Source organism: Solanum dulcamara, chromosome 7 (assembly GCF_947179165.1).
Source record: "Solanum dulcamara chromosome 7, daSolDulc1.2, whole genome shotgun sequence".
NCBI lineage: Eukaryota > Viridiplantae > Streptophyta > Magnoliopsida > Solanales > Solanaceae > Solanum > Solanum dulcamara.
This window is the reverse complement of record NC_077243.1, coordinates 23,498,896-23,519,097: the sequence shown is the minus strand read 5'-3', so window position 1 is coordinate 23,519,097 and position 20,202 is coordinate 23,498,896.

Below are 20,202 nucleotides of genomic sequence, written 5' to 3'. Positions count from 1 at the left end.
ACAATCCATATAATTGGGAGTTTTTCTAACCGACAACCATCATCATATGAGCGAGTGATAGTACAACAAGCCGACGTTGTTGCCACGTCCATTCATACCTTGCCAGGGTATGAATGAATCAAACAATCAAGGATCCAATCCAACCAAGTCCTATAATGTCAGGACAAACATTTTGGGGAAGCATCCAACTTTAACGGTTCAATCCCCTCCTACGTTTGGCGATGTAGTTTATTGGTTCGAGTACGGACTATACTCTTACCCAATTCGGTGCTTGATACTCCTCCCAAGACTCAATATGCTCATATCTATCAACAGAGTAAAATACTCAAAATGCTCATTTAGTCTCATCGGACTCTTTCAAATCAACTCATTTAGTCTCATTGGACTCTTTTCAAAACTCAATCAAATCTGGCCTCATTGGACCTTCTTTCAAATCGACTTATCTAAAATCATCAAACTCTTCTCTTTAAAATCTATACAATCTCTGAAAAATCGACATTTTAAAGTAAAAATACTCAACTCACTTATACTCAAAATACTCGTGTTCAAAAATAATTAAAATACTTTTCAAACTCAACTCATGCTTAAACTCTTTTTAAATCATAGATGAAACTAATAATTCTTTAGACTCAAAATAGTGTGTAAATAGTTTATGCAAAAAGGTTCACAAATAATTTATTTAAATCTCCTCCTCAAAAGATCATCTATTTTCAAAATATTTCTAAGACTCCAATCAACTCAAATTATGCACATCACATACCATAAAATCACATTAAACTCCAATCCACTTCATCACACAACATACTCATCAACATAACCTCTCCATTCACATCATCGTCAAATACCATTATTCACATCGTCATCAAACATCATCATCACATCATCATCATCATCAAACATTATCATCACATCATTGTCAAATATCATCATCACATCAATCGTCAAACATCTATTCCAAAATCCTTATTTTAGTCCTATGTTAAATTTATGGAAGCAAAAGGGCATTCTTAACTATCCAATTCATTCTTTTCATTCTAATCAATACACATATACACAAAACCATCCATCTCAACTCAGGACAAATTATGATCAAAGAAATCTCATCTTGGGTTCATGTGAATGAAACATGAATCCATACTCTCAATAAAACTTAACTCAAGAATATCGTCAATATCTATAAATCTATATACAAAGGTATATTTGTAGTCAATAATTATAAAAGATAACTATTTAGTAACTCAAGTCATTAAAAACATCAATCAACCAAAGGTAGCTAAAAACATTCTATAGTTTAGGAAAACTTTCAAGAAAAACCTTCTTAGAAGGTTCAACTCTTTCACAACTCCTATCCAACACATCTATGAGCATATGGAAGAACTCAATCCATATTTTAGGTTAGCCTTACATACCTTATTTGAAGACTTTGAAAAAACCTTGATGTTTGGTCTTCAATGGAAGGCTTGAATTCTTAAAACTCTTGAAGGCAATCTTTGTTGGAGAAGGGTTTGGAGAAGAAGAAGAAGAACAGAGGGAAAATTTTAGGGCTTTTTAGAGAGAGGGAGGACTAAAAAATGGTCCCAAAACGTTCAAGGATAGGGTATATATAATTAGGTAAGAGTCCAAGTTGCCCCTCTTCAAAAATCTGAAAAATTGGGCAAAAACCTTGCTGGCGCTATAGTGGCGCGTCGCGCCACTACAGCGCCAAGCCAAAATAGGCTTAAAACCTGACACATCTAATAGTGGCGCATCGCGCCAAGCCCCAAATACTAAGGCTATTTTCTGGCGCTATAGTGGCGTGGGGCGCCACTGGAGCGCCAAGCCTAAATTTCGCCCATGCCTGAAATTCCTGTAGTACTAGTCTGTAGTAAAATGGCCATAACTTTTGACTTCGAACTCCAAAAATTGCAAGCTTGGTGGAGTTGGAAAGAAGACTCAAATACCTTTAATTTGGTAGGTTGTGGGCCACCCAGTTCTTCATATCCTAGTAGATATGGTCGTTTGAAGTTGACCCTTATACTAACTCGTCCGAAAACTTAATCGATTGGAGTTCTTTAGACTCGACTTGGTGTTAGAGATCCCTTATGACCCCTAAACACATCTAAACACTTCAAATACTTAGGAATTAATCCTAACTCATGTGTAGAATTACAATTCCTCTGGTCCGAGTCTATCCACACGTGAAGAAATATTCGAGTCTTTGCGAAAAAAATTCTGGGGTGTCACATTATCTCCTCCTTGGGATCATTCGTCCTCGAATGATGAGTAAACCAATGGTGGACTCGAGGCACGAATAAAAATCGAAACTCAATCGAATCTACCAATCGAGCAATTTAGATAATTGGCTATTCAAACTCAAGAATAGACAAATCATTTCAACTTAGGAATAGGGACATCACCTTCATCATTCTCATCATTTGGCACGAATAGAACATCGAAACTCCATCAACCAAATCATTCAAACATCTACATACTCAACCATCGAATTCCAATTCACGAGCGATATTTCCAATCATCTTCACCATTTCATGAGGTCAATATATCGGTGTCCGAACTTCCTCTCCTTTCCAAGCCTCATAATACCCTTCACGTACCTCCAATCTTCCCCCCAGATGCAATCATTAGTCTACTACCATCACTCTCACAGTGACAACTATACACTCAAGCTTATCACTCTAACTACCTCACTCATATCTAAGAGTTCTCGAGCTTACTTTAAAACTTATACCCTCATCATCGTATGAGCTCTTTCCCAGAGACACAATAACATACTCTTACCTATCTATTGCTCATCACAAGGTCTCATCTCACTCCTCCTCCACACATTTATCCTCAACTAGACAAGTACAACACAACTATCACAATCGGGAAGCACTCACTCTCTCTCATCTACTCTCGCTCAACTCCGTCCACTATCATCTTGGCCAACTCATCACTATCGGAAGCTCAAGACTTACTTTGGATCATTACCCCATCATCTCCCCCTTAGCTTAAAGGCATCAACTAAAGGACACTAACTAGTCACTCAAAGCGACTCACAAATTTAGAACCTTATTCAAATCTATACTGTTTCATATACACCTCTTAAGCCTCTTCTTACCATATGACTTAGACTCAATTTACTATTTACATCTGAGGGTCATATAACCCCTCCATTCATAACACACTCTCCTCACAAGTTAATATCTTAATTCTTGCATACGTCATGTCAAGCCTACTAAATAAAATCTTAAAACTAGAACTATCACAATCATTTATTACACCTCATTACTCACCCTATAGATACTCCACTCTAGTTGTAGGCCTCAATCAACCACTATTCTTACTACTTCAGTTCTACTCCTCTAACTCCATCTTCCTACCTCTACAATCATTCTACCAACCATAGCTCACTATACCTCAAACCACATTCCCTTGAATGGTAAGACTTGTCACTCAGATACGCAACTTCCCCCTCGAAGGTGACATTTGAATCAAGATGTAGGGATAAGATTCTAGGATACATCTCGCTCTGACTCAACACACGATCCATACGAATGAGAGTACATCCTTCAGGATCAATAGAGTTAAGCACAGTAATCGGCTCCTCTCAAGCGTTGTGCAGTCCCTTCACTTCCTCAAGACTTTATCTTAACTCATCAACAAGAATCTCATACTTATTGTTTCAACTACCTTGAGTATGAGGGGTAGTCAAATGGATTTGAGCAACACACGAATTAAAAGGGAACATTCATAGAGTTAAATTCTATCGCACGAACTCAGAATATGAAAGAAAAGAAACAATTCTTAATGCCCTATAGCCTCCTGATTATAAGCGTAGTGCACAACACACCCATAAGCAAGACTCTACTAGACACGGCTTCATAGACTCCCTAGGACACTTGAACTCTATGCTCTGATACCATGTTTGTCATGCCCCGGGAGGGTACCCTAGACATAACCGGCACTCAGAAACCATTTCTGGCTCCCAAGCGAACCGCATAGACTGATCACACTTCCGTTTATTCATTCATTCAGTGGAAAGTTTAAAAATAAAGATTTATTTAGCGGGCAACTCAAATCACCCATCTAACTCAAAGAATAAAGGTCATGGGCTAACAGATCAACGAAAATATTTGTCATTAAAAATAGTTTGACAAGAATAATTTAAGGAAAGAAATACTCAATCGACCCTTCACTATCTATTCTATGAAGCCTCTATCACTACTATCTAATTGGTGTCAATGACATGTTCATGGCTACCTCAAATTGAAATAGAAAGGGCTAACTCAACGCAAGAATACATAAGCGGTGTCCTCCGAATGTAGGAAAGGACTCACCAATACGCTGAGTGTGTATATATCCTCAATGGTGCTTCTATTGACGGTCTCTTAAACCTATCTCTGCATCATGAAATGATGCAGGTCCAAATAGACGTCAGTACGTGAAATGTACGAGTATGTAATATGATAGAATGAAACATACCTCAAGAAAGAATAACGTTGGTTCAAATATCTCCAAATCAGAAAGATAAGAGAGACTCAAATAAGGCGTCATAAGTCTAAAGTAAGAATACAGTTCAATCAAATCATTTACAATTCGATCCCATCAAATCACACACCACTCTATTCAACCCAATCACACATCATTATATTTAATCCAATCCAATCGTACACTATCCGATCACATATCATTTAATTCCATCCACCACATATTACCTACTCCAATTCAATCATACACAATCCAATCATATATCATCCAACCGAATCCAATCCGATCATATACAATCAACTCAATAATCAACTTAAAGGACTCAACTTAATAAATATGCACATTAAATTATGCAATGTTTTACAATTCAACTCAATCATCTCCAATCACAATCAATCCAATCATATCAAGCATAATTCATACAATTGGGAGTTTCTCTAACCGACAACCATCACCATATGAGCGAGTGATATTACAACAAGCCGATGTTGTTGCCACGTCCGTTCATACCTTTCCAGGGTATGAACGAATCAACCAATCATGGATCCAATCCAACCAAGTCCTATAATGTCAGGACAAACATTTTGGGGAAGCATCCGACTTTAACAGTTCAATCCCCTCCTACGTTTGGCGACGTAGTTTATTGGTTCGAGTACGGACTATACTCTTACCCAATTTGGTGCTTGATACTCCTCCCAAGACTCAATATGCTCATATCTATCAAGGAAGTAAAATACTCAAAATGCTCATTTAGTCTCATCGGACTCTTTCAAATTAACTCATTTAGTCTCATTGGACTCTTTTCAAAACTCAATCAAATGTGGCCTCATTAGACCTTCTTTCAAATCGACTCATCTCAAATCATCAAACTCTTCTCTTTAAAATCTATACAATCTCGGAAAAATTGATATTTTAAAGTAAAAATACTCAACTCACTTATACTCAAAATACTCGTGTTCAAAAATAATTAAAAGACTTTTCAAACTCAACTCATGCTTAAACTCTTTTTAAATCATAGATGAAACTAATAATTCTTTAGACTCAAAATAGTGTGTAAATAATTTATGCAAAAAGGTTCACAAATAATTTATTTAAAGCTCCTCCTCAAAAGATCATCTATTTTCAAAATATTTCTAAGACTCCAATCAACTCAAATTATGCACATCACATACCATAAAATCACATTAAACTCCAATCCACTTCATCACACAACATACTCATCAACATAACCTCTCCATTCACATCATTGTCAAATACCATTATTCACATCGTCATCAAACATCATCATCACATCATCATCATTATCAAACATTATCATCACATCATTGTCAAATATCATCATCACATCAATCGTCAAACATATATTCCAAAATCCTTATTTTAGTCTTATGTTTAATTTATGGAAGCAAAAGGGCATTCTTAACTATCCAATTCATTCTTTTCATTCTAATCAATACACATATACACAAAAACATCCATCTCAACTCAGGATAAATTATGATCAAAGAAATCTCATCTTGGGTTCATGTGAATGAAACATGAATCCATACTCTCAATAAAACTTAACTCAAAAATATCGTCAACATCTATAAATCTATATACAAAGGTATATTTATAGTCAATAATTATAAAAGATAACTATTTAGTAACTCAAGTCATTAAAAACATCAATCAACCAAAGGTAGCTAAAAACATTCTATAGTTTAGGAAAACTTTCAAGAAAAACCTTCTTAGAAGGTTCAACTCTTTCACAACTCCTATCCAACACATCTATGAGCATATGGAAGAACTCAATCCATATTTTAGGTTAGCCTTACATACCTTGTTTGAAGACTTTGAAGAAACCTTGATGTTAGGTCTTCAATGGAAGGCTTGAATTCTTGAAGCTCTTGAAGGCAATCTTTGTTGGAAAAGGGTTTGGAGAAGAAGAAGAAGAACAGAGGGAAAATTTTTGGGCTTTTTAGAGAGAGGGAGGACTGAAAAATAGTCCCAAAACGTTCAAGGATAGGGTATATATAATTAGGGAAAAGTCCAAGTTGCCCCTCTTTAAAAATCTGAAAAATTGGGCAAAAACCTTGCTGGAGCTATAGTGGCGCGTCGCGCCACTGCAGCGCCAAGCCAAAATAGGCTTAAAATCCTGCACATCTAATAGTGGCGCGTCGCGCCAAGCCCCAAACTACTGAGGTTGTTTTCTGGCGCTAAAGTGGCATGGGGCGCCACTGGAGCGCCAAGCCCAAATTTCGCCCAGGCTTGAAATTCCTGCAGTACTAGTCTGTAGAAAATTGGCCATAACGTTTGACTCCAAACTCCAAAAATTACAATCTTGGTGGCGTTGGAAAGAAGACTCAAATACCTTTAATTTGGTAGGTCGTGGTCCACCCAGTTCTTTATATCCTAGGAGATATGGTCGTTTGACGTTGACCCTTATACTAACTCGTCCGAAAACTTAATCGATTGGAGTTCTTTGGACTCGACTTGGTGTTAGAGATCCCTTATGACCCCTAAACACCTCTAACACACTTAAAATACTTAGGAATTAGTCCTAACTCACATGTAGAATTACAAGTCCTCCGGCCCGAGTCTACTCACACGTGAAGAAAGGTTTGATTCTTTGCGAAAAATTTTCCGGGGTGTCACAATTTTTTGTAATTAACAACATCAAGTGGAAGTTTTCAACTTTCAAGTGTTCAACATTTCATCAATTTTATAATTTTTTGTTTGATTCCGGCAATTTGGTATAATCGTTCCTTCTCTTGCTTTTATTTAGTGAATTAATTCTAGTATATTTAAATATTTAATTTTTGTATTTATAATTATTATTAGTTTAATTTGCATGATGGATAGATTAAAAAATATAAGTAAAAGTGTTAAAAATTTATGTCCTGGTGGAAGTAGTGGTAGTAAGAAAACAAATACTTTCGGTAGAGGTAATACAAGTAAAAATTATTCTCGTATGCCTGAAGCATCACCTAGTGAATTTGAAGAAATAGGTATAGGTGCACATAATATAAATGAAAATGAATATCAAAAAACATGCAGTATAGAAGAACCAAATGAATTTGAAGTAGAAATAGAACAAAATGATAATGATGATGTGGATGTTACACCAACTAATCCTGATGTAGATTTAGGTCATACTCAATCTAGAACTGTAAATCTTCTTCCACAACCTGTAAAAGAAAGAAAAAAATTAGTTTAGTATGGCATTATTTTGAATGCATAGCCGGAACAACTAAAGTTCAATGTAAAGAGTGTCACATATTTTCGAGCATAAGACTGGGGGTAATAGAGGTGGAATGGGTCAATTGACTAGACATCTAGACAATGAGCATCTTGGTTGGAAAGAACGAATATGGGGTACTACTGGGCCAGTGCAAGGTAGAATAAACCCACAGACAAAAAATTAACAGGGATGTATAATAAAATAAGGGACAGTGAAGAGATAGCGAAAATAATAGTTGTGGGTTGTCTACCTTTTTCATTTGCTTCTTCTGATGTTTTTATTCATTATATACAATCAATTTATAATCTCATGTTTAACGGTAACACTAGTTTGCCTCAGATATTGGATTAGATTAGAGCGTAGGAATAAAGTAAGAGCAGAAGACACGGAAGAAGACGAAGAACTTGAAGAAATAATGTCAATTGAAGATCATTCGGCACAAGCTAGTCTAAATTACGAATTTATTGATTTTGAAAATTATGAGTCAATTCCTGATAATGTTAATACAGATGAATTGGAGAAAATGATTTGAAATATGTAGAAGTTATAATTTATTATATACAATTAATTGTAAATTTGTAACTTGTATGTTTTGAATTTTATCAATATATTAATAAAGTCAAAGTATTTGCATTTCTTAATTTTTTTCCTTACAAATTTTGTATGATTCAATTAAATAATTATTTTTACTTTACATAATCATATAAGAAAAATTAAATTCGTAGTCACTATAAGATTTCAATACTAGAAAAAATATTATTATAATGAATAGTATATTATGAGTATATATTTGTTATACATTGTAAGTATATATAATATATAATGTAAGTAATAGATAGTATATTGTGACTATATTAGATATACATTCTAAGTATATATAATATATAATGTAAGTAATAGAATGTATATTGTGATTATATTAGATATACATTATAAGTATATATATAATGTAAGTATATCACTATAATAGATAGTATATTGTGAGTGTATTAGATGTACATTGTAAGTATATATATTATAATATAAGTATATACATACTAATAGATAGTATATTTTGAGTATATTGTGAGTATATTAGATATACATTATAAGTATATATAATGTAAGTATATCACTATAATAGGTAGTATAATGTTAGTATACTTGATATACATAGTACATATATATAGTATAATGTAAGTATATACATACTAATGGATAGTATATTGTGAGTATTTAGTGAGTATATTATTATAATAGATAGTATATTGTATATTAGATATACATTGTAAGTATATATAATGTAAGTATATCACTATAATAGATAGTATAATGTTAGTATACTTGATATACATAGTACGTATATATAGTATAATATAAGTATATACATACTAATATATAGTATATTGTGAGTATATAGTGAGTATATTAGATATACATTGTAGGTATATATAATATATAAGATAAGTATATTATTATAATAGATAGTATATATTGTAATTATATTAGATATACATTCTAAATATATATAATGTAAGTATATCACTATAATAGATAGTATATTGTGAGTATATTAGATGTACTTTGTAAGTATATATTATAATATAAGTATATACATACTAATAGATAGTATATTGTGAGTATATAGTGAGTATATTATTATAATAGATAGTATAAAACAACAACAACACAACCTAGTGAAATCCCACAACGTGGGGTCTGGAGAGGATAAAGTGTACACAGACCTTACTCCTACCAAGGTAAGACGACTGTTTCCGGGAGACCTTCGACTCAAAAGAAGTATAAAAAGAGGTCAGATAAGGCTAAGAAGTTCAAAGCGATATGGGAAATCAAATAACGAATAACGCAAATAACAAAAGCGACACAGATAAAATAGAGTAATCAAAGTACAGAAAATAATAGAGAGATAATAACAGAAGTCAGAGTACAAAAAATTATAGTGTGTTAATGTGCCTACTAATACGGGAGAATAATGAGACTATGTACTAGCCTTCTACCCTAATATGGGTTCTTCACACCCTCCTATCTAAGGTCATGTCCTCGTTAAACTGTAACTACGCCATGTCCTGTCAAATCACCTCTCCCTAATATTTCTTCGGCCTACCCATATCTCTTCTAAAATCATCCATGGCCAACCTCTCACACCTTTAGACTGGGGCATCTATGTCTCTCCTCTTCACATGCCCAAACCATCTCAGTCGCATTTGCTGCATCTTGTCTTCCACCGAGGCCACTCCTACCTTGTCCCGAATAGCCTTATTTCTAATCCTGTCACTCCTGGTATGCCTACATATCCATTTCAACATTCTCATCTCGGCTACTTTCATCTTTTGAACGTGAGAGACCTTAACTAGCCAACACTCTGCCCCATAAAACATAGCCGGTCTAACCACCACTTTGTAGAAGTTGCCCTTAAGTTTTGGTGGCACCTTCTTGTCACATAGTACACCAAAAGCGAGCCTCCATTTCATCCACCCTGCCCCAATCAGATGTGTGACATCCTCTTCAATCTCCCCGCTGCCTTGCATGATAGACCCAAGGTACTTGAAACTAGTTTTCTTTTGGATGGCCTGGTCACCAAGCCTAACTTCCGCACCAACCTCCTGAGGTGTCTCACTGAACTTGCACTCTAAGTACTCTGTCTTGGTCCTACTCAGCTTAAACCCTTTATACTCTAAGGTATATCTCCAATCCTCTAGCCTAGCGTTAACTCCGCTATGGGTCGCATCAATCAGGACTATATCGTCCACGAATTATTATAATAGATAGTATATTGTGAGTATATTATTATAATAGATAGTATATTGTGAGTATATTAGATATACATTGAAGTATATATAATATATAACATAAGTATATTATTATAATAGATAGTATACACTACAAAAAATACGGCTATTAACCACATATAAAATCGTGGCTAAATGTTAACAAAACCGTGGATAACACTACTTTGCCACGGTACCTTAGCCACGGTTGTTAGCATGCCTATAATGAGCGTCGCCAGTAAATTAGCCACAGTTCTGTCGTCTGTGGTAACATTTAGGTAGCCACGGTCTTGTGTGTGTATTAGCCACGGTTGAACAGTGGCAAAACTACAAAGGTTTTTCAAAAAAAATTACAATTATTTCCATGCAATATTCTGGTACAAATACATTAATTGAGCATCAATAGCTAAAAAAATACAGCAACAGTCTACCTCAAAGTACAGCAGCAGTGTTCACCAAAATATCCAACAAAAGTATAGCATGTAACTCATCTTGGTCTCCTCAAGTTGTTCTTTGGCCTTTTCATATCCGGTCAGCTTTTCTTCCAAGATTTCTACATGTTTCTATAAGTCTTCAACTTATTGATGAAATATTACTAGAGATATCAAGATTCGCATGACTAGTTCAATGTCTAGGCATTTCAAAAGCATTCGAAAGGCAAACATTACCACCTACACACCCATGGAGGAGACACGAACCTCGTTATGGGATCTTATATATACACAGTAGATCATATTTCAGCAAAGGGGATCCAATTGAGTAGCAACAACAACAACAAATCCAGTGAACTCCCACGAAAAATAAAGAGAAAACAGTAAGAGAATTACTGAAAAATATTTCAAGAAAATGGATTTTTTTTCCTTTTGATTTCTAGTTACTCCTCACCCTGAACAACAATCAAAGTAAAAGTTCCTTTAACAAAATGCACAGTTAATATAACATTACAACAAACAATTTTTGTGTATTTTGTACAAGTGACTTGTGGAACTTACAATTTGATTCTTTTGAATCCTCCTTAAGAACATCTAATTCTAAGAATTACATAAGAAATGAACCTGTAAAGCAAGATATAAAAAACCACAATGAGCAAATTCTTTCTTATACTTTCTTCACCACCATATCCTTCCTCTTTTAGTACTTGTTCACCACTAGCCAAACATATCCCAAACATGTATTGTAAGCACTTTCTAGAACCAGAAAACTCATTAATCAAGAACCCTTCAAAAGGGTACTTAAAAAGTGATACATAATGCACCACAATCCAATAATTTGGTATCTCATTCTTTGAAACAAAGTAACCAGAGAACAATACACATGATCCCATCATACCACAAACTAATGAGTTCCCAATGATGAAGTTTGGTACTAAGGCACTACAACACACAACAATTGAGTTTGTTGTGTATAGAATGAGCCAAATTACTAACAAAAAGGTTCATGAATGCCATAAACTCTTTGTTTAAACCAACCATCAAGTGTAATGGGGTTGAGAAAAGTAATGCAAGAATCAACAGAAATGGCAAGTAGACAAGGTTGTTGGCTATAGCATAGGATGAAACTCTATAACTCCCACAACAAGTTTCTTTCATTAGTATTTCCCTTTCTTGCAAGAATATTGGTAATGCTTCTGTTGTGCTTGACAACAGATATGTCAAGATGAATGCAAATAAGCCAACTCTTTCTTGTTCTCCAACTAAATCATCTTCAAGATTGTAAAATATTGATCCTAACACAAGTCCTGAGAATAATATTTGTAGTGTCTTAAAATCAAAAAACTCCTTTGTTCTGTATATGATTTTCCAGAACCTGATTGTGAGGATCACAAACTCTTACTGATTTAACTAGTCTTACTGATTTAAGAAAAGCCATAAAAATTCTTATTCTTAACAACTAGAAAATCCACCAAAACACATCAAATTGCAGATTTTATATGCTCATAACTTCAATAAACAAAAAACTATAGAACCCTTATTTCAATTTTGACTTTAAAAACTCTAAATTGTAAAAATTTATTACCTGAGAAGAAGTAAATTTACCACTTTCACTTCTATTTGAAGCTAGGTATGTGGAAGAAAAGTTCAATTTTGGGCAAAAATTAGAAAGAAAACCAATTTATATTTTTGATGTTTATTTTGGGTGAAGTGAGGGAAAAGAGTGTGAGAGGAGGGAAATAATAGAAAAGAAGGCAAAATGAAAAAAATAAAGGGAGGGAGTGAATTTTGTTTTCCGCCTATTTTGGCCACGAGAGTTTAGCTACGGTTACTGATGTGTAGAGAATTTTTTATTTTTTAGTTAAGTTTGCCACGGTTTTTATAACCGTGGCTAATAAAACGTGGCTAAAAGGCATTTTTTTGGTAGTGATATTGTGATTATATTATATATACATTGTAAGTATATATAATGTAACTATATCACTATAATTGATAGTATATTGTGAGTATATTAGATATACATTGTACATATATAGTATAATGTAAGTATATACATACTAATAGATAGTATATTGTGAGTTTATTTGGTATACTTTGTGAGTATATATATAACATATAGTATAATGTTAGTATATTAGATATAGATTGTAAGTATATATAATATATAATTAAGTATATCACTATCATAAATAGTAGGTTGTGAGTATATAAATTATTATAATTACTTATAAATTAAATAGATAACGATACACTATATTCATGATTGACTCAATTTTTCGAATACATAAACGCTGCAAAAAACAAAAAAGAGTCCAACGGGCCCAACCCAGCCCGGCCCATTAAGCCAGGACCCTATACCCTTAATGGGTCATGGGCCGGGTTTTTCATGATATTTTCACTGTTCAGACCGGATCGGACAGGGTCAGTAAGGGTCCGGCCTGGCCCGTCCCGGCCCGGTACCCCATGATCCAAAAAAGGGTGGGCCGGTCAGACCCAGCCCGGCCCACTTAACACCCTTAATTTTTATTTATCTAAAGTAAACTCATACTAATACATATTTATATTTTAGTCCCAAATATATAATACTTTAATTGATCAAAAATGGATTTCTTTAAATGACAGTATATCTATATATACATATATTAATATGTGAATTCATAAATTAGAAATTACTAACATAAAAATGACTTGGCAGGAGTTAGGGGTGAGGGGTCGTAGTGGTGGATGGGGTGAAGGGTGCCTGGAGTGGGAGTGAGTGGAGTGTTTGGGGTAGGGGAGAGCCCAGGAGATTATCAACGTGAAACATTTATGCTTTTTAATTACATGAAACTTGTTTGTTTCCCAAAATTTCAGCAAAGATAATGTCATTTTTCTCGTTTTTAAGAAATTTGTTATGTTAAAAAAAAGAAAAAACTCAAAACAATTTTACCAGCTAAATTTGGAAAAAGAAAAATACCACTTTCCTCGATACCAAATACACTGTAGTCATCATTTTTTTGAAATCAAGAAAACGACGCCCATTCCCCACATTTGAATCAAAAAGTACAACTGATTCATAAATTTTGAGTGAACAAAAGTTGATATCTTAATTCATTAAGCTAATTGATATTTTATCCATGAACATCCATATTTCTACGGATTGAAGTTCAAATTTTACCTATTTAAAATATGTATCCAATCATGGACTAATTTTGCTAGCGTTAGTTAAGACTAATTCACGGGATGTTTCGAAATTTCCTAAATAACATTCTTAATCATGTTTTTCCCATACTTGGTAGGGTTTGAAGAACATTCATTCGTGATAGGTCCACTCAATTTTCATAAATCATGATATTGTTTGTAGGCGGCGTAGTCAGAAAAGCTTAACTGAATAAATTAGATAATTTTATTTGCAGCCAATGCATACACGTTATGTATTATATTAGGATAAACGTTTTTGCCGACTAAATGTGTGTTTAATATAAAAGAATAGATTGTTTGTTCCGTTGAAGTCTTTTTTCTAAATGGCAAAATTATGTACGTAATACAGTTGGAGACAAATGTGTATCTACTTGGATTTGATTTGATGGTCATTAATGGGGTTTAAACTTTAATAAAGATATTTTGTTGCTCGTAGAGAGGATCTGGGTCCTAGATAATATACCTTCCAATTACTTTTATAGCACAACATGCTTCTTAATCTTAATGAGACGACGAAATATCCAAATTAAAGGTTGCTTTTCTTATATCTATGATATTTTTATATCGTTTAAATAGTTAGTTGTGCAAAATATCTAAACACTAAATTGAGTTCGAAACAAAATATCATATCTGTATTTAAAATAGAAATATCTAAACTCTAAAGTGGTGTGCATCAACAAATCTGACTGTGAATGGAGGCCCCATTATGAACTTCATTGATGATTGATATATATATATATATATATATATATATATATATATATATATATTACCAATAGTGAAGAACCATATGTAGGGACCGTAAAGATAACTGTGGCACTTTGTACTTCAGATAGTTTACTCATATGGTCCACTTTAAAAGCTAGTACATAAGTGTGAATAAAGGTTAAAATTTTGAAGTACATCCACCTTTAAAGAACGATTGAATTCTAACATTGTCATTTGATGTTTTGCTTTCTCAGTAGGAGGAATAACTCTATCATAATTAAAGCTCCCACATTGTTAATATGACAAAAAGTAGGGAAAAGTGTAGAATTCCCGGTAGACAAGTTGATGAAAGGCACACCAACCGGCATCGAAGAACCACTATTAGACGAATTAAAACGGGTAACGATTTGAACAATTTGTGTGAGCCTGCTAGTGGGGGACCAAAGTTTCTCAATTATTTCAAATTATTGGTGGCAAGTGGGAGTATTATATGTATCAATTGTTTGACAAGAATTCCATCTTTTTTTACCATAATTTGTGAACTTTTAATATGCCTTATATCTTTAATTTTAGGAGTGCGACTTGTTGTAAAGATATTCTTACTAAACAAGAAGAGTTGAACTGGATTGTGATAAAATTTATAGATATGTACTCGGATTTTATGCTAAGATTTCTAATTTATTGAAACTGTTGCGATGAACTAGGTTAAGTGAATGTTTCAGTAAGCAGACCATAAATAATAAGGATGTTGCTCAGTCTCTCTCGACTCTCATAAGTCATAGCTTGTTTGGAGGGTTGTTACACCTATTGTATCGTATCGTATTTTGATTATTACTTAAATTTATATATATATATATATATATATATAATCTTAAAAGTGAGAAGTCCTTTAACTGAAAGTTAAATTATATATTTAACCTTTTAAAAAACCTAATTAAAATTACCTAAATAAACTACTCAAATTAAACCTATTGCCAACGTTTCAAAAAAGAAAACTCTTCAAAATAAGAGAAAGAAAGAACGCTTCAAAACCAGAAACAGAAGCACCTATCTGTGGTGCACCATCGGCATTCTATTGCAAAAAAATTTTAAGCCAGGGGTGACGAAACCACCATGCGCATAATTCTTAAGGCCTGACCCACATTTCTTCGTCAACAATCAGGTTATTATTTTAACATTCTTATCTGATCAGTTTATTTTTAATTTGTATGTACATTATCCAAATCATGTGGGTTTATGTGTGGGAGTGTGGATTTATGTGTGGGCATAACAATTTATATGGTACATATTGATTGCGGTTGCGGCACGATTTTTAGGTTTTGCTTCTTTCTTCTTCTCTTTTAACAAACAAGTTTGAAAATTCAATTTTAGTTGAATGTTAAAGTTTGACTATATTTGACACAAGTTTTTTTTGGCACCAAGGGGTTGTTTGAAAGGGTGTATAAAAATAGTATTGAATAAGGTATATTAATAATATCGGTATTAGTTGTACTTTTATAAATTATACTGAGATTATTTCTTATGCAGTGTTTGATTTACTTTATAAGAAATTACAACATACATTGCATGCTTCTTATAAAAAATAGTTGTTTATAAAAATACCCTCCATAAATACAACAGAAAGTATGTGGAAAAAGTTTTGAGAGACAATTGTGTTTTTACTCAAGCTAATAAAATATATTAGAGAGGGAAAATTAGTCATATCATATTTTTTATATTAATAATAAAAATATGTTAATAGAATTGTTACAAATAAATCATAATAAGGGAGTTAAGCGTAATATCGTAAACTACAAGGGAGGTCAGTGAAATGAAGTCAAACCTCGAGGGAAGACTCTGAAATTATCTCTAACCTTTTTAAATCAAGAAAGTTGAAGTTAGCGTGAAAAGAAACAAACTCCTATTTTATAATTGGACAATATACTTTTTTGACTTTTTCGAGATCCTTGCTCGAAACAAAGTATAACAACTATTTTTTTCTTTCTTAAGTTCGCTCATTAATTGGAGAATGATTAAATTTCTAAGTTATTAATTAAAACATAATTAGACAATAATTATTGTGTATGACGAAAAAAAATAGGATGAGCTTACACCAAAATACATCAATAGGAAAAGTAAACTAAGGAGCGTACAAAAGTATACTACCTCTAAATTTGGTTATACAATAAGAAGTGAACTTGCTCATTTTCTTCTTGGGTAGACTCAATACTAAAAAATGGCATATATAGTTCTTACTAACATTATGCTGTAAATTTTATTTAATAGTGCTTATAGTACTTTAAAAAATTACATATTATATGACTTGACATACATGTGCAACGCACGTGCAGAGAAACTAGTGTGTGTGTATGTATATATATATATATATAGTTAAATTCATTATTATATAACGATAAAAAGTTCAATGTAACATTTTATGAAATGACCGATTTGATGTAGTAGGTCATTTTTACCTTTTTTTTCTTATTATTTTGAATTTGAAAGTCTTATTATTTTCCTTACTTTTTTATAATATACATTCTATTTAAATATTGTGTGCATAAAAACAATAGAGTACTTGGAATAAAATATCTAAGATACGATACTACATGATAAGATTATGTATATAACAACCATTTAAGCAAACTATCTGTCTCAGAAATGCGAAATTAGGACAAGGCTAAAACTTGGGTTAGGACTAGGAGTCTTAGGACTTGGTAAAGCAAAATCAGTAAAACATGGGCTGGGGACTGGGGCACGTTACTGGGGAAAAACTGCACGCACCTAAGTCAAGTGGCACATATATATTCGAACAAAGATAGGACAGTTGAGAATGATGAATGGTTCATTACGTGGATATACATTTCCTAATTGGATGCCCTTTTCAGTTGAACCGTAAAGATGGCCTTATGCCCTCAATTCTAACATCACTATCAATTACTTGTGCAAGAGGGCATGTCATGCACCTAAGCAAGTTGAGTTGTGAAAAGTATAGAGGAAAGAGAAAGAGGAAGTTCCAACTCGGAGGCTTTACTCCTGATCAACAAGTTTCGAGACGGAGCTTACCCATTTTTTGTTTAACCAAAAATAATTATATTCATATATATGTCGATGACTCTTGAACTTTGGAACGGACCGATTATTTAAGTTAAATATCTAGAAAAATATATTTAAATCTTGAGCTTGAATGCGACTCTAATAAAGAGGTCATTTTATAAAAGAGTGTACCAATATAATTGTGGTCGTTAATGTTATAGAAAACCTGATTTTATAGAAAAATACTATTATAAAAAATGATTGTTATAGAGGAATTATCATGAAGAGTATTAGGTAATTTTTAAAAAAAAATTTACCTTTTTTCACTTGAATTGAGCAAATAGAAAAGTACTTTATCCATTCATCTCATTTCTTAATTCCATCCCTTGAAGAGATCTAGCGATGTTGAAGCGGAATGATGTTGAGATCTCCTATCTGAATCTCCCTAAAATTATTGGTGAATATACCACAAAATAAAGTGACAAAAAAAGAATAAATAAATATTCAGGTTGTGGAATGGATATCTCGTCCTCTTTAAGGAGATTCAAGCTCACTGTGGTATAATCTGCACCGATCTAGAAGTATATCTCTTGATTTGTCCCCTTCAGGATACAACATTCCAACAATGTCATGTGACTCAAACAACTTCGGATTAGTTGAAGACTCCAAAACTCCACCAAAAGAACATATTCCTTCAATATAAAATTACTCTGATTTGTATAATGAATAAGTTGAAGATTTAGAATATTTTTCTGTCTCAACTTTTTCTTTCACTAACCTCATTACAATAATTTTTCACATTTCTCATCTTTTTTTCATTCTATATGCAAAGGAAGAAACAACATCTATAGGTATGTGAAGTTCTTTCATAGATTAAATAGCAAAGTGATGAGATAATAATGTTGTTCAACATGCAATAGGCGTTACAATATTCAAGCCTTAGTGGAGTAATAAGTGGTGAAACATGTCTTAATGGTTACATAAGTTACAGCAAAAAAATTATCTCCACTTTCACCACTAATTCATGTAAATTAATATTATTATTTTAATAATATTAAAATAATTTTTGCTCCAACAAATAATACTTCCTCCATTTTAATTTAAATATTTTGCTTTCCTTTTTAGTCAATTTTTTTTAAAAAAAATACCAAATCATTTTACGTACATATGATAACTTTAGAATTTCAATCTTTTACATTACTTGTTAAAAATAACAAAAAAATAATTTATTTTAATTTAAGATCACAAATTTTAAAGGTATTTCCTTTTTTTCTTAAATTGAGTTCCCTAGTCACATTAAGATATTTAACTTGAAACGAATTAGGGAGGATTTCCAAATGTCCCTTTGCTTATTTTTCTCAGTTTATGATAATTTCTCGTTTAAATTAGTTGTGCAAATTATCTAAACACCAAACTGTATTTCGAAACAAAATTATCATAATTGTATTTGAAGTAAAATATCTAAACACTTAGATGTGATCTGCATACGGAAGGTAATCACGAATCAAACTTGAGCTTCAATGCATGTGATGTACATGTAAGGCCCCATTATGAACATTTGTGATTACCAATAATGAAAAACCATATGGCACTTTAGTTTGTAGTCTTATTCTCTACTTGAGCTTAATTCTAACTTATAATCTACTTTAAATTTTATGATGCTTGTACATAAGCGGACAAAGCATAAAATTTTGAAGTACGTACGTACCCTAAAGGCACGATTGGATTCTTACTGTTGTCATTTTATGTTTTAACTTTCTGAGTAGGAGGAAGACCTTTATCGTATTAAACTATTGTGCTGCATAAAGCTCCCATATCGTTAATATGAGACAGAGTGGAAAAGTGGAGAATTCCAAGTTGATGAAAGCCACACTAATAGAGCCATGTTGGCCAAGATGCCAGCTTGTTGATAACTATTTAAGCGAATTAAAACAGGTAACGAGTTGAACAATTTGTGTGGGTTTGTTTTGGGGGGACCACACTTTTCTCTATTTTTTCAAGTTATTGTTGCCAAGTAGGAGTATCATGTGTATCAAGTGTTTGACAAGAATTTCATCTTCTGTACCAGAATTTGTGATCTTTTACGTACTATGCCTCTTATTTAATTTTAGGTCTCCGATTTGTTGTAAAGATGTTTATTCTATACAAAAATAGTGACGGAGTAGGATTTTTATTAAGAATAAAAGATATAAAATCTCACGAAAAAACCAACAAAATGAATTTTACTAATGAAAGCAAAATATAATTACATTAAATGTACTCAATAAGATTTCACTTCTTCAAATATTTTTATAATAGCATCATTAGATAAATTAATTAATAAATATATATTTTTCTAAGCGGAAGCTTTAGTGCACCGGACTGCCCTTTTTTTTTTACGTATGGCACCAAACATCCATTCAAAAGTTCA